At 41.0% G+C, this 15,000-nt stretch overlaps 1 pseudogene; it reads left to right on the top strand.

The window, feature by feature from the left end:
- The first annotated feature begins 2,740 nt into the window (after nt 1–2,740).
- Nucleotides 2,741–14,998, top strand: LOC116045526 (annotated as a pseudogene).
- The last annotated feature ends 2 nt before the right edge of the window (nt 14,999–15,000 follow it).

The following is a 15,000-nucleotide window of genomic DNA, read 5'->3' as shown; positions in this document are numbered from 1 at the left end:
CATGTCAGCGGTGTGTGTTACGTCTGCTAGTAGAGGGAACTTTGACGCCACTTCAAACCCACGAGAGAAACATGATTCATCCAGGACTCTGTGTTACGACTGCAGCTTTCTCTCTTTTCTGTATGAAAACACATTTCGCCGCTCTATTACCAACATATTTGTGCATTTGCTGTAAGAAAAATGCCGTTTTAAACCTAGTTTGCATGGTTGAAGAGCAACCAGCAGCTACCGCAAAGTGCTTTTAACATATTTCTGTTCAGATAACGCTGCGATGATGACTGTGTTATTATTAATGTGATATTAATTCAGTAAAATGTTCCACACTTAGCCGTTTAAAACGAAGGAAAGGTCTGGTGTCAGATTACAGATTATTGAGTGCGCTCCGCTCTGAACTGGAGCCACTTTTTTCTCAAGGGAACCAACACAAGTGTGAATAATCTAACCTTACGCCAACCCATTCATTCAGCTGTTCACTGTGTGTGTGTGTGTGTGTGTGTGTGTGTGTGTGTGTGTGTGTGTGTGCGTGCGTGCGTGCGTGCATGCGTGTGATCTCATTGAGTTGGATGTTGCACGTGGCCGTCACGTTTTTCGTCAAGCGTGAATAATCTAACCTCACGTCAACCCATTCATTCAGCTGTTCACTGTGTGTGTGTGTGTGTGTGTGTGTGTGTGTGTGTGTGTGTGTGTGTGTGTGTGTGTGTGTGTGTGCGTGTGATCTCATTGAGTTGGATGTTGCACGTGGCCGTCACGTTTTTCCCGCCAGCGCTCTGAGGAGAAGCTGCACAACTAGCACGCTGCAAAAAATGACTCACCTACATTCATTTTCATTGCTCAGGCTGATTCAATAAAATGTCACACATATATATATATATATATATATATATATATATATATATATATATATATATTAGTGTTAGTTGCAGTGTCTCATGACATCCATACTAGAGAAAATATTCAGACCAATTATGCTTCATTCATTCTTTATACAGTGATGGAAATATCCTAAACATTTTAAAGTAGCCTACTGTACTTAAGAATAATCGAGGTACTCCACTATTTTCAGAGGCAAATGTACGTCTTACTCCACTACATTTGGCTGGCAGCTTTAACTTTTCAGATTAATATCAACAAATACTTTTGTAATTGACCTCACAAAATGCAAATATAACTTTTTGTTAGTGTAAGGTATTTTATTGTGTAACCTCTCAGTTGAGGCTTAGGAGGAAGTTGTAGTAAATATAGAGCTTTTATTTTGAAGGGAAAAAGGGAAGTGGAGAAAGGGGTTGTGTCGGTACACGATCCGTTCTGCCTGCACGATCCGTTCTGCGCATGCGCAAGATAATACTGTTTTACCGAGGATACGACCTGCACAATCTGTTCCACGCTAGCCTATGGCTAGCCTCCACCGGGAAGCTAACGTTAGTTTAGCTAACAGCTAATTCGCTACTGCTAGCTGACAGCTAGATTCAGTCTAAAATAACGTTAACTCAAACGTAATGGGAAAAGCAGGCTACAGCTAAATTAAGACTTCACAGTAATAACAATAAAGACAAGTATTGAGTGATTCTATTTTAAATGAGCACAAGTAAAGTAGAACTGACGTAACAGCTGTTATATATGTTAACGGTTATTTTCACGTTTTATTTTGAGGGTCTTTTAAAGTTATTACATGCTGTCTCAGCTAGCAGTTAGCCGAATTAGCTGTTAGCTAAACTAACGTTAGCTTGCCTGTCGACCGGAAGCGTGGAACAGATCGTGCAGTGTCGTAAATCCTCGTACAACAGCGCATGCGCAGAACGGATCGCGCAGGCAGAACGGATCGTGTACCGACAGGTTGTACTTTCTGACGTTTGATTGTGTTGAACAAAAAAAAATAAAAGAATAAAGTGAGACGTGCAGTGCCGTCTTGGTTCCGGCATTGGAAGCCCGTGTCTTCGTTTTAGAGTTAAACAGTGAGTCTATACAATATAAGAAACGCTTAGTACTATACTAAGAAATGTGTCTGTTCAGAACATGGTGGTTTATGTTATGTGTATGGTAATTGTCATTTGTGTGCATGTTTATAGTTTTAACCAGTAGTGAGGTGACTGTTAGCAGGACTGTCTTCAGGACTTCCTGCAACAACAAAAAAACAATCATGACCGGGAACGAAACGCAATGTTCAAAATAATAACCAAACGAACTGGACGTTTGGGGTCAAAAGTGTATTTGGATCCTGGCCCAGGACAGGTCCTTGGTGGGAAAGCTCCCTTATTACTGCATTATATTTTTAAGTGTTAGGCCTACGTACCTGCCTCCTGTATTTGACCATAAATTGGTGCATACAAATCTATCAGAATTAAGGAAATTACGTCTTTGACGCTCAAAACAAGTATCTGGACCTGCATTCAAATTTAAATGCAATAAAATTGGCTACAGCAGCATAAAAGTAGCCTATACTCATTGTGCATAATGCCCCCTAACAGTAAAATGATATTATTATCATAGAATTAGTAGCCTATAGTAGGCTATAGTAACTCAATGCATAATAAGATGGAAAATAAAATGGTGATAAAGTAATTATTATACTTTATAATATTATACTATTTTCCACGTTGATAGAGACTGCACGAGGCGAAGTATCCAGATGGGCTTTCTGTAGTCCACCACTGGAACAGTGTAGTTTTACCTACACGGCAGACCCACGTCAACATCCGCCTTTGCATTATTACGTAATAATTACGTAGCCGAGTGTACATGTGTAGTTGGATTTTTTTTGGCAGAACATACACAGTTCTCACCAGACAGAGGAACAGACCGCCTGCAACAGATCACCACGCCGCTACAACTGGCAGAATCACACAACTCAGAATTCTGCGTACGTGGTATGTTCGTCATAACTTTAAACTATAGCCTCCTCCAAAAACAACAACAAAGTAAACCGCAAACAACGACTGGAACTTTGTGTCTGCGCAAGATCACTCCTACGTAGGCTACAGGTTTAATATTGACAACTAAAGAGGACATCGGAAAAGTTGGAAAATTGCCCGTACACCAGTAAAAGTCCAGCACTCAAAAAGTATTATCAGCTAAATATTCTTAAGAAGCATTTTGCTGTCGTAGCTGGTTGAGATGGAGCTAGCTTTAACTACTTACTACTACTTACAGTTTAGGCATTTAGGTTTTATTTAGTAGGCCTAATTTAGTTTAGTTTAGTGGTTCCCAACACTGATTCACAATCAGCAAATCCTTCACTTTTAAAATGCAACACTGATGCAGCCTCTGAGAACTGAGGATGATCCTTTTCCATCTTACGGCTTTGAATATAATATAGCCTACTTCATTTCAAACATTATATATGTATAGGCCTATATATTAAATTATTATTTTTGTTACGATATTTATTTATCAACGAATTGACAAAATCACTGGAATTCTCTTAAAAGCTCATTTACTTTCAAGTAGAGTCAGTTTACAGCACTCACAGCAGAAGTACAGAAAATGACTGAAGATTTGTTCACGACAGTGTCTTTTTAAACAGAATCAGGGAGTAATATTACAAAAGACATACTGTCTTTATCTCCGGTCAGGCCTAGTCCAGTCATTTTATGAAAAAAGGGAGGACAAATTACAACGGAAGCAAACTCAACAGATTTTGTATCCTCAATATATCCTGAGTAAGGGAAAAAAACCCTAAATGGGTTCCAATCAGACCTTAACATTAAGTATTTTACTGTTATATGTCAACAAGATTCACCAAGACATTTTCACTTGGCTATACCCAATGTTTATATCTGTTGTGGTATTTATGCAAATTAGCACATACGTAATTAGATTATGCACCGTTTGCTCATGTTACCAAAACATTTAAGAAAACTTGTAATACATGTTTTGTTTGTCTTAATGTAAGTAATCAACTCAGTCATTTTCATGGTGATATCTAAAGGTTAAACATTTTAGCCTATTCACATGAGAAAAAGAATGAATAGGCATGTGAATAGGCTATTTAGGTCTTTTCCGAATTTTTCCCCTAATGGGATTCTTTGGGGCTTTTTTTCCCTTACTCAGGACATATTGAGGATACAAAATCAGTTGAATTTGCTTCTGTTGCAATTTGTCCTAGGTTGACCCCCATTTTAGCTTAAAATGACTAGCCAGGCGTCTCCTTCACATGTGCTCTGCCCTAGGTCAGTGGCTCTCATGATTATCTCATGAGAAACAGAAATAGTTGCACACAGACTTCATGCAAATAGTTTAACCCTAAAATGAAGCAAAGACTATAGCAAACATACATTTTCTAACAATATTGTATATTGTGTGTATATATATATATATATATATATATATATATATATATATATATATATTGTTTTGTTTATGTATATATATATATATATATATATTTAAAAACAAAACAAAATGACCTATAATAACGGTGAACAATTAGCAACTTAAATAACTAAACCCCTACATTTGATAAAACATAACTCGTGCATGTGTTTTCATTTCTCCACAGAGGATTATCGACCATGTCTGACACTGTGGCTCCAATGCTCTCTGTGTTCCCCAGTCGGGCTCTGGTCGATGAGAATTTCAAGGTGGTGGTGGAGAATCTGCCTCCAGGATCTCCAGTGACACTTCACTCCCTCCACCAGTGTGAGGACAAGCACTACTGGGAGGCCTACGGACACTACATCAGTAATCACAGAGGAACAGTGTCTGGTGGGTTCGCTTCCTTTTTATCTCCTTAAACAAGTGTTGAGCCAACATTTCACACAAATGTCTAACATGATGAAGTGATGGCATTTTATATCCAAAAGGTCAAAGGTCAACTACCTCGTGACATCATAATATTCAATGCCATAACTCAGAAACAGAAGGGGAGACATTTGGTCGGATACTGAATTGGTGACACTGATAGGACTACATGCAATTTCGTTGTACATGTATAATGACAATAAACAACATTCATTCTATTCTTTTCTGTTCTGTTCTATTTGATACTAATCTTGGGTGCCCACCTTGAAACGGTGCCTGGTATAGATCTTCTGTGCTGTCGGGTTGAAGATGTGTGTGAAACATCCATGTTTCGCCAAAAAGTGCACTTAAAAGTTGTGGTAGGTGGCCCTTTTATGGTGTCATTGGGCAACAATTCCATAATAATCTTTCAACAGATTGTAATTAGGGCTGTCAATCAAGTAAAAAATGTAATCAAATTAATTACGTACTCTGTGATTAATTAATCTAAATTAATCGCATACATAATTTTTGCCCGATGCCTTAACGGTGCCTGATATGATACTTTTTAAGAAAGTTAAAAAAAAAAAAGGGAAAAAATAAGAAGGGTACTAAATAAAAAGTTGGCGACATTAAAAGAACAGCTTGTTTATTGCTAGGCCATATGGTCAAAATTAAATGATTTAATAATAATGTAATAGCTATAACAATAACTTATTTCACTAGTACATGGCTTCTTTTCTGTTGAATTGTTGAATGACAAAAACAACCACCAGATGGGAAAAGGGCATTTAACAATAACTGTGAATGCACCACGAGGCTGTAGGTTACCAGTTTCATTGAACGCACCGTCTGTGTTTTTCTGACAACGGCAGCTGCAGACTGTTACATGCCGGTGGAATCCTAGTCCACAGTGAAATACAGACACACTTTACACCGTTTAACGTTAGCTGTCAGCATTTTAACCGTGTTTAATCCAGCTACTAGCTAGCGGTAGGCTAACGTTACCTGCTGTGTTAACTAGCGTCACATGCAGCGATGTTTTTGTTGCCTGTAACGTCTGTTTCAGAGCATCAGAGAGAAGCACAGACATATCAGTGGCACCGAAATGAGGAGTCGAAATCTGCGTTGCTATTCGGTCCGGTAGATACATATTATATATATACGTATTAGCACCGGATTTCGGTACCCAACCCTATCCAGGAAGAAGATTTTTATAAGTAAATGGTCCAGTTAATGATCCAGGCAGCGCATTCTCGTCTCCCTCCTTCATTTTACAGTCCAATGGTGGCTAGAACGGCTCTGGGGCAAAGTTCAATATGGAATGGATTAATCTGCGTTATTTTTTCCCAGATTAATTAATCGAAATTAACGCGTTATTTTGACAGCCCTAATTGTAATTCAATTGGTCTAGAAAACCAGACTGCTGCAGTCACAGGTCATTTCAGAGAGAGAGAGAGAGCGTTGCTATTGGCTGTTCTGCGCATTGCCTGTGCGACAGAGGGGGGGGAGGGACAGCTGCAGGAAGAGGTCTCACTCTACAGAACTTCAAATTCTGCTGTTTTTTATTCTACCCACTGCAGCTTTAATGACTTTTATTAAATTGCCTCAAAATCTTCACTACATATATTATATGAGTAAGGACAGACATGGATGTAAACTGCAACTTGACTGGTTGGTGGATGCATACAACCACAAGGTCATAATGCTCATCGTTGATGCCTGATGTGTGCAGTGAGTGGCCTCATGCCAAACACATACATTCCTCAGATGTTTGCTGTCTGTGCATCACTTTACAGCTAATTCATTCTTGTTGAATATTTTGTATATTTTGTTTTGTTGACATTTGAATGCTTTTGTAGTTACAGATGATTTGAGTTTTGGGGGAACGTACACAGGAAAAGAAGCCATGGGTTTGTTGTGGAGTATGCGTCCCGTCCCAGGCAGCCGCGAAGGCCTCAGGTAATACGTTAAGGGCTGTGAAGCTGCAGAGGGCTGGGCAATATCACCTGAACACAACTGTCTTATTTACCTCTGTAATGATGAATGTTATCAGATAACCCCTGCACATGACTCTCTGTCCTCACAGTGGATCTCTTATTAATTATTTGTACTTAACCACAAACATAAAATCATGGATAACATTATAGTTATATTCAGTTGTTAACAACCCTCGTCAGAAATGTGAAAAACAGATATATGGAAAAATGCCTGTTACAGTTTCCTAAAGCCCCAAACTGACGTCTTCAAATATATATATTTTCAACAGTTCAAAAGCTCCCAAAAATATCAAGAGAAATCTGGGGATGTGGAGTTGGAAAGAAGTGAACTTACCAGACCTCTGTAGCCTGCTCCTCTTCTCTTCTGCAGGCTCAAGGCTACATTAGCCACTGCTAGCATAACACACCTGAATCTCTTGTCTGTCAGGTTGAAGAAGAGGAACGTCTGCAGCCCCCTGCTGGTCAACATCTCTGTCTACAGGGGACATGTAGTGGAGGGCTTCAGGGAGCAGGCTCCTCTGGCCTCGTCGCTCACAGAGAGATGGTACATGGCTCCAGGGGTCCAGAGGATTGAAATCAGAGAGAAGGGAGTGAGAGGGACCCTGTTTCTACCTCCAGGTACACATGCATTACCTGAAAAACTACTTCCTCGTCTTTTCTTCCTTTTGTTGGTCTTTAAAGAGAAATTCTTTGTTAATTTTTTTGCCATGATTTCTTTTTTTATGATAAACAATTTCTATTCAAACATGACACACACAAGTGTTTGTCATCACCACCCACCCAGACAAAAAACAAGAAAAGATGACACGGTAACCACAATATTTGGGGCAGTGGTGGCATAAAAGTTAAAGAAGCGAGCTTGGGACCGGGAGGTTGGTAGTTCAATCCCCAGACCGGTAGGATAAAATCTGGGTGGGGAAAGTGAAAGAGCAGCGCTTGTCTCTCCTTCATTACCACCACTGAGGTGTCCTTGAGCAAGGCCCTTAACCCCAACTGCTCCAGTGGAGCTGCCCAGTGGCCAGGGCCCAGTTTTTCAAAAGTAATCCAGTGGGATTTAGGATCACAGATTGGATCAAATCTCGGAAATGGGTTTTTCAAAAGCAAAAGAGGGATTCCGAACAAGATCAGATCATGTAATCCGATCTTACATTTGATCTGGATCAAACCTGCCCTTTGGGGTTTTCAAAACTTTAAAAAACTCATAAAAGTCATAAAAGTAAGGTGGATCAGGTGATCCTGAAGAACAAAACATGGGATTTCCAAATCTACATCAATTTGATCCAGATTAAATGTTTTGAAAAACTGGGCCCAGCAGACTGTGGTTGTACTGGGCATGCTTCCAGGTATGAATGTGTAACTGTGTGAATGTGACAGGTCGTCGTTGCAAATGATAATTTGTTCTCAATAGACGTACCTTGATAAATAAAGGTTAAAAAATAAATTCAAAAACAACAAAACAAAATATAATATAATCCAAATGAACACATGTATAAATGACAACACCATAAACCCGTCATTCACGTCCCTCCCAGCACAAAGCTTCTTAGGAGCCCTCCAGAAAGCTCAGGTACTTTCCCCATTTTCTAGTAAAGACATCCAATCTGGCAAACCGTTTATATGACATTGTTTCAAACACCGCCACCCCAGCCATCTCACTAGCCCACTCTTGAATTAACGGCACCCCTTCATTCTTCCAACCTCTTAAAATAATCTGTCTAGTTATCATTAAATAGTCTGGACACAGCTTCTTATGTGCTTATCCATCCTGCTTAGGATTGATCCATCTCCCAGAACAAATCATCTTGGGCTGAATAGAACCTGGGTCCCTGCAATCCGACATAGGTTATCATGTATCCTAGCCCAAAAGTATTTTGGCATGATTAATGAATGGTATCTTTAAAGTTCATAATCTGTTTGTCCTTGCCTCAGGTCCAGGTCCCTTCCCCGGCCTGTTGGACGTATGGGGGGGTGGTGGAGGGCTGGTGGAGTATCGTTCAGCCTTGCTGGGGTCTCATGGTTATGCTTCTTTGGCGCTGGAGTATTTTGCCCCCGGCGAGCTGAAGTCATCAGACTTAGAGTTCAACTATTTTGAGGTTTGTGTTGGTTATTAATATTCTATTCATATAAGTGTCAAAGGCTTACCTCACATATGAAGCCATTATAATCTGATGTATTTCTGTGAGGTGCATGTATTTGAAATAAGAGATGTAAATTACAAATTACCATATTCAAATCCCTGCTGCTGCTCGTCGACCGCGGTGGCACAGAGATTGGTCTGAAACTTACTAGTACTCACTAAGAGCCACACACACACACACACACACACACACACACACACACACACACACACACACACACACACACACACATATACTCTTGGTGAGGGAAGTAGCTGGTAGAACTGCCTTAAAAAGATAAATATTTTCTTAATTTCCTCTTATCTACTTCTGCACAGACAGCGTTTAATATTGTGAAAGACCATCCTCAAGTGATGCCGGACAAAGTTGGAATTTTTGGTCTTTCCCTCGGCGCCAGTTTGACCCTCCTGTTGGCAGTGGAGAGCAGCATTATCAAGGTGAGTGACATGCAAAATATCTTGTTACTTTTTATTTAGCCTTGAATATGTGGCTATTAAACCATGTGGCACAGCGGGCAGGTTTAAATATTGAAAACCTGCAGAAATCTGGGCCCTGATAGCACACAGATAAATGTCAAGAGTCTCAGGGTGTATCGTTGTGTTTTGTTCTAGCCTTCCTGTTGTGTTTGTGTCAGCGGCAACCACCTTTATCCACGGGGGGGATCCATCAAAGAAGTCCATCAAGCATTGAACATGTAGGTATTCTGCTATTCTGTCAGTAACATGAATACAGTACACAAAGTGTCACAGTTGGACTAGTCTCACTTTGCCAGACCATCCACACGCTGCAGAGTGGAGGAGGGTCTGGCTAGTCCACATAGCATTCCAGGATAGGAGAAAAACATGCTCTGGGTTATTGGCATTTCTTTAAACCAATCACAATCGTCATGGGTGGCGCTATGCTCCGCACAGAGCCGCTGTTAAATAGTCGTGCAAGAGAATACTCAGATTGGACATATAGTCTAGCAAGCTGTCTTAATTTACTCTGCAGAGATCTGAGGAGCAGTTAACCATAGTCCTCAGAAATGCACCAGAGTTTAAAATTCAAACACAAAGAAAGTGGTAGATAACGGACATTCGGATGAAAATACATGCATCCGGCGAAATTTCCTGTGGCACCAGAGCAATCCCGGATGTGGAACGTCAAGGATATAGACAGTTGGACTAATGGGAAGAATTATTTGTGATGGCAGGAGATCTCCCAAGATACGCCTGGATGAGAACAACTATGAGATATGGCGAGATATGGGTCTACCGATTCCTGATGATCTTGCAGACAAAATAGACGTAAGTACTCGTTGCACTCATAACACACAAGGATTACACTGTATTGATTTCCTTAAACAGATATCAGCCTTTCGTTGATCACACAGCACAACAGTTTCATAGTTGACTTTTTTTTTTTTTTTTACATCGGACAATAATATCTGACATGGCGCCCTATTTCCGCGGCTCTCTTATCTATTTCTTTTTTGTATTCCAATGCAGACCTGACAGATGGTTATTGCACATGTTGATATTATTGTTCTGTGTCGGATGTTTTAGCTGTCCGTCCTGCAGAAGTAGGATGATTTTTACAGTTTGAAGGTCTCTGGTCTCTTCTGTGGCCTCCGTCTACGGCAGAAGGTGCTCTGATATGACTCCAGTGTGGTGTGTAGGAGATTAGAGGCATTGTCCATAATACTGAATAGTTGCCTCAGCATCCTCCTCTTTGTCACCTCCACCAAAAACTCCAGTTCCACTCCTAGGACAGAAACAGCTTTCCCCGATGAGCTTATTTAGTATTTTAGCATCGACTGCTCTTACCCTCCTGCCCCAGCACACTACAGCGTAGAAGATGACACTGGCCTTGACAGAGTGATAAACCATCTACACCATTGTTCAGCAGAAGTTGAAAGATCTGAGTCTCCTAAGAAAATTCAGGCCGCTCTGACCTTTTTATTACAGAGCCTTATGGCGCTTACCCACTAGTATCAGCTCCTCTCGGCTCGACCGTGGTGCCCCATCCTCCTTTTTCCATTGCAGATTTAGTACTGCCTCATGTGTGAGGCAAGCGTGGCTGGTCGTCATAGCGACGCCGCAGGAAACTGCCGTGACCTAACATGACACACACACAGAACGTTGAAGGTGTGTTGTTTTTGATTCTCGAAATGTGGCTGTTGACAGCTAGAAGACAAATTTTGTTTCAAAAGAAGCTGGAGGCAGCAAAAAAAACAAAACACCGCTGGCTAAACTATTTAAAGATGGCGGGTTTGTTCAGGACCATAGACTGTATATAGAATGGACCAACCGATCCCGTTGCTCTGGACGGAGACCAGTGAAGGCCATTAGAAGCACTTTTCCGGTGAGCGCTGAGCGTTACTGCACAGCCTCCAACTGAGAGAGACAACGTAAATGTGACGTGAGCAACCTGTCTGAAAGTTGTAAGTCTTCTGGTAGCTGTGCCAAGAGAAATCTCAATCATTCCCAATCTAGCAGAGACGGAGAGCGTAGGTATATGTAAGGAGATAACATGGACACAGGCTAATTATTGCTAACTAAAATGCTAGTTAACATTAGTAATTAAACTTGTAAATGTAAGTCTAAACTGCCTGCGAGCTTCTCCTGTACTATACGGTAATTCCTCTACTATGCGACAGTAAGTCGCGTGGTTATGACACAATCGTTAGCCTATTTTTACAAAAACGTCTGCTACGGAGCCATAACGTGAGGTACAAGGTAATGGAGCCTTTTATACATTGTCGTGTTTCTTTAGAAATAAACAATGGACAAATAAAGTCTTTAAACGCTTCAGATGTAAAGTTATTCGCTGTCAAAGTGACGCCAAAATGAATGGCAGTCAATGGAATGCTAATGGAGGGTGATCGCTTTGTAGCATCAAAATGGCGCCATAGGAGATTCGAGCTCTGAAGCGAAGCTTACCCCCTTGTGCAGGACACCCCCGTCTGTCGCTAGCATAGACAGTAAAAGAAATGGACACATCGACTCCATATACTTCAACGGAGAGCAGTGAAGTCACTTTTCCGGTGATGGCTGAGCGTACTTACCGTGCGTTCATGGACATCGGAAAAACGTTTTTCCGAGTGAAAACGTCATCATTCACGTCCCTTCCTGTCGGAATCAGAGGTGGGAAACTCGGGCCAGATTTTGCTAACCGAGTTTCCCAGTTGGTGACGCGTTGTTGACAACTGACGTTTGATGTAGGCGACTTTGGTTCACTGAACATATTTCAATGACAATAAACTGTTTATTGTGGACAAATGCCTCTGCTGAGAAACATACACAGACATAACATGTTTCAAATTATTCATAAATAGGCCTATGTATAAAAAAAAACAACAACACATTATCCGTGTCCTTTCCTGTTCGTTGTCCTGCAGATAACACAAACACCTGATGATGTGCTGTTTGTATGCTCGCATAACAAAACAGCAGCAAATTATTGTAGCCTCCATGTTTTCACCAGGTTTTCACACACCTGATGCTCAAGGCTACGCTCAACATTTGATGGCAGTCATGCAACAAGTTGTTATGCCAAACGCCAATATAACAGAAGAAGAAGAACACGCATCCCGACCATCCTAACCATGTGAACACTGGTAGTCGGAAAAACAACGTAATCACGGGGGCGGTCCCTGTTATTCCGAGGTGGCATGAACGCGCCATCAGCCTCAAACTGAGCTTGACGACGTAGATGTGACGTGAGCAACCTGTCTGGAAGTTGTAAGTCTTCTGGTAGCTGTGCCAAGAGAAATCTCAATCATTCCCAATCTAGCAGAGACGGAGAGCGTAGGTATATGTAAGGAGATAACATAGACACAGGCTAATAATTGCTAACTAAAATGCTAGTTAACATTAGTAATTAAACTTAAACAGCTAATGTAAGTCGAAACTGCCTGCGAGCTTCTCCTGTACTATACGGTAATTCCTCTACTATGCGACAGTAAGTCACGCGGTTATGACACAATCGTTAGCCTATTTTTACAAAAACGTATACTACGGAGCCATAACGTGAGGTACAAGGTAATGGAGCCTTTTATACATTGTCGTGTTTCTTTAGAAATAAACAATGGACAAATAGAGTCTTTAAACACTTCAGATGTAAAGTTATTTGCTGTCAAAGTGGCGCCAAAATGAATGGCAGTCAATGGGATGCTATCTGAAGGTGATGGCTTGTTAGCCTACAATCTCCCCATAGGAGGTATGCTTTCCGGATGCTCGCTTACCCCCTTGGTCGCTAGCAATGATGACGCAGTGATTAGTGACGATTCTCTTCGACCAATCAGAAGTCTGCAGGTTTTCACGTCACCTTTTTACAGTGGCCAACTGCAACTTAAGAAAACACATGCAAATAGACAAAACACAAGCAAATTAAGAAAACAACGTCATTAATTTGACAACACATGTGCAGCATTCAGCAAACACGCTGCAAATACACACAACCAAATACACAAACACGCTGCAAATATAGAAACGATGCAAAAAGAAAAGCACACAAACCCTGAAAACAAATAAACGGCAAAAACGCTGCATCCAGATTACACAACGGAAGTTCTCCAGGCCTGTAGAGGGAGCACTAGGTGGAACAGCTTGATTTTCGACCCCACGGGGAGAGAACGCTCTGCCTTTTTATTATAGTCGGGTATGGCTGCAGCCTGGAGACCTCCCGTCTCATGCCTCCCGTCCACAGACTGTAGTAAATTAATATTATTATTATTATTATTATTATTATTATTAATATAATACAATATATTAATAATATACAGTCTATGCTCCCGTCTCATGCCCTCCCGGCTGGTGCTGTCCCCGAGATTCGACTTTTCAAAATAAAAGCTTGCGTCTGGTCCGCTGTCTTCGTACTTTGTATGTATTTGAACTAAACAGGACGGCAGTCATGCTAATGAATACAATAACCTTTTCAGCAGATGTCTTGCTTACAACACGATGGAGTTAGCAAAGCAGTTTTGTGTTTATATGTGTGGGGGGGGGGATTTATTCAATTTGATAAATCCCACGACCTCTACAAAGCTATAGCTCAAATTGGCTGGCTTACTAAACAGGGAGGGACTAGAAATCCTGTCTGTTTATTTTTGTATTTCAAGAGTGAATTGCGCCACAATATGAATACAGATTGATCACTTATTTTGTTGGTAACCGTTGTTGCATAATCACAATAATACACTTGAGGAGGCCTACACTTGATGTGCCTTTCGGACCCTATCATGTAATATGGCTTAAACAAATGTTGACGTTAAACGCTGATGAGTGAATGAGATTTAAATGTTTTATTACCACGAGTTTACAGACGTCTCTGCTGATTGAGTATCAACTGTGACCTGAGCCGAGACACACCCACCAAACGAGAGAAAACAGATCTCAAACATAGACTTAATATTTACAGTCTATCATCTCAAAGCAGTTGCACACCGTTTGAGATTGAACGTTCTCTCTCTCTCTCTCTCTCTCTCTCTGTCTCTCTCTCTCTCTCTCTCTCTCTCTCTGTCTCTCTCTGTCTCTCTCTCTCTCTCTCTCTCTCTGCACTTCAGAAAACTGTCCACCACACTGCTGGTAGTAGGACTGTTATTAATCACCACTCCCTTCGATCGGTATATTCCACTTCTCCCAGCCTTTTTGTTCTTTGTGTTTGTGCAATTAAAATAGGGCCCTTGACTCATATTGGTTTATTCTACAAGCCCACATTAAAGTCGTTCTTTCTGGTCATTTCTTTCAAGGTGGGGAGAATTAACTGTCCAGTTATGGTGGTGAACAGCCATGATGATCAGAACTGGGCCACAGTGGAGTCTTCTGAGGATGTGAGTTAAGCCACCATCAAAGAACTGATAAATAAAGGCTCAAATCTACTAACTCAGTTATGTTTGTGCTAAAAATCAGGCTTGGGGGTTTCACACTACTGTAACACCACAGAAGTGAATTCAGTTTGTGCGGTTTTCATTTGACCTTTGACCTCAGATGGCCCAGATGATGCGTGCAGCAGGGAACCTGCACCTGCTGACCAGACTTTACTGATGCTGGACATCTGATTGAGCCGCCATACACCTCACTTCAGAGCTACTAGTTTGTAAAGGACAAAAAAAGAGAAAGGTGAGTTCTGCAGGGTCAAAAAACAAAAAAAACTCCACATTAAAT

The sequence above is a fragment of the Sander lucioperca genome, chromosome 20 (assembly GCF_008315115.2).
Source record: "Sander lucioperca isolate FBNREF2018 chromosome 20, SLUC_FBN_1.2, whole genome shotgun sequence".
Classification (NCBI taxonomy): Eukaryota; Metazoa; Chordata; class Actinopteri; order Perciformes; family Percidae; genus Sander; species Sander lucioperca.
This window is presented reverse-complemented; position numbering and strand designations above follow the sequence as displayed.